The 2,130-nt window shown below is 40.3% G+C and overlaps 1 long non-coding RNA gene across 1 annotated transcript; it reads right to left on the bottom strand.

Annotated features, from left to right (window-relative positions):
- Positions 1–698: 698 nt before the first annotated feature.
- LOC135436470 (uncharacterized) lies at positions 699–1,906 on the bottom strand. The gene is made up of 2 exons (XR_010437535.1): positions 1,733–1,906; positions 699–768 (listed from the first exon to the last, which is right to left on the bottom strand). It is a non-coding gene; the product is annotated as an uncharacterized LOC135436470 (long non-coding RNA).
- Positions 1,907–2,130: the final 224 nt, after the last annotated feature.

The raw sequence follows: 2,130 nt of genomic DNA, 5'->3' as shown, positions 1-2,130 counted from the left end.
AATTGCACTTGCATTGCATGCAAATCAAATTGTCATCACGCTGCCATCCTCCAACAGGCTGTGGGCTGCTGCGTTCAGCGTCCAGCGGCTCGCTTTATTGGCCCCAAAGGAGCCAACTCCACGCCGACATTGACGATAGTCAGCCAGCCAGTCAGTCATTCAGTCAGTCAGCCATGTAGTCAGGCAGTCAGGCAGCCGGGCAGCCGGGTAGCCCGGGCTCCACCGGCTGAATGATCGATGACAGAGTTTGTGTTTGATTGAAAGCAATTGGTGGCACCGTCACTTGGTCTTGCGCTCCTGATGGGCGCGGATTCGCGACGGCGGCTTCGTTTCGGTCTCAGCCTCAATCCTCATCACCGACCAGCTTTTTTTCTTTCGGGTTTTTTTTTCTTCTTCTCTCCAGCCAGTGCATTGTTTGCTATTGTTTCTTTTCGGTAGCTCTCTGTGCGAAAATTATTGCCACACGCGATTCGGGCGCATAAGGAAAATTTATTGCCTGGCAGCTTTTGCGTTGGCGACGAGTTTATCTGTCCCGCTCGTCGCGTCTAACGGCAAATTTTGATGCAGTGCAGCCATAATTGTCATTTGTTTATAGCCGCCCCATGCGTATTAGTTGCCTTTGCCGACAGCTCATAATTGTCTGAGCCGATTTATGGTATTCACATCTGAATTTGTGACATTCCCCAACAATAAAAACATCGCATAATTCTGGACAAGAGTTCTTCACTCACGCCTCACATCTTTATTTATCAAGTTGGAGATAGATTTCTAGAATGAGACACAAAAATTAAATAACTATCTACTTGACAACAATATTTTGTATCCCTTTGTACAATGTACAAATAATAATACACGTAATTTTTGTTAAAATGGTTTAATATGGATTGTTTTAATGGATTTTATACACTATCACATAGTGAAAAGAGTATATTGGCGTTGTGTAATGTGCGCCTATCCGCCTGCCTGTCTGTCCATATCATATCAACTTATTCAAGGCGTGGAATGTATACTTGTGTATAGTTAGATACCCGAATCAGAGAATCTCTACAGTTTTCGGGGTAGAATTTGCGAGATTAGAATAAAATTATTACCGCTAGAACAAATAGTTTGTCTCAGCCAAATGAATATGAAAGAACGAATTAATGCAATGCCTATAAGATAATTGGCAACATATAATAGTTGTACCATCAAAATTTTGAATATCCAACAATTTTAAAAGTGCTTCAGAAGAAATTGAAATTTACCACCAATTAATAAATTATAAATTGTTTTGATTTAAAAAAAAATAAAATTGCCTATTGGTGGATTTTGTCAAAGCTCTCTTTAATAAAATATTCAAAGTTATTCATAATTATAAATATTTTATAAAAAAAGGTCTATTAAGTAAATTAGGGCATACAAATAATAAATAATAACCCTTAGAACTTAGTTGCTATGGCTTATTTAAGGTGGAAATTATTTGTAATTGCCTTCCACTCTTCTAAATGGTTAAGTATATAAGAGAGTAGAAAATAAACCAATTATATTAAAACGCATCTAAAGAATGCATCAGTATCATGTCATTCCCCTTAAGTGCAGCCAATTATCTGACTTACTCCCTTCTATGATCTCGCTCCACACACACACACACACACACACACAAATTATGCGAGGTGCAATGGCAAATCCGGGTAACAAATTAATTTGTCATATTAACAATTGCCACATAAAGTCACACGCTCGCCATACCCACCAGGAGGTGATCATGATGATGGCCGAAAGCTGATCATCATCTTCGTGCTGATGACGGTAAAGCGCAAGGGCTAGGCAGACACACCAGTAACTAACTAACCAAGTTGACTAACTGCCTCAACTGAGCCTTAGCCTCCGGCACTGACACCAGCACCAGCACCAGCTCCGGCCTGGCTCTGACTCTGACTCTGACTCTGGATTTTACTTACACTGAACGATACGCAAACTTGGCGAAGCATGTGTCGTGTTGTTGTTGTTGGTGTTTTTGTGGGCTGTTGCATTTCGTAGATTTTTAATTGAAAAAACATGTTTTACGAGCATCGCTAACCACGACGATGACTACACTAACAACTACTAAAAAAAAAACAACTCAAAAATAACTCTGGGGCGCAGCCGAAG

This window comes from Drosophila montana, unplaced genomic scaffold, assembly GCF_035044405.1.
Source record: "Drosophila montana isolate Dmon_TW-CO22-7 unplaced genomic scaffold, ASM3504440v1 contig_3733_1, whole genome shotgun sequence".
Lineage (NCBI taxonomy): Eukaryota > Metazoa > Arthropoda > Insecta > Diptera > Drosophilidae > Drosophila > Drosophila montana.
This window is presented reverse-complemented; position numbering and strand designations above follow the sequence as displayed.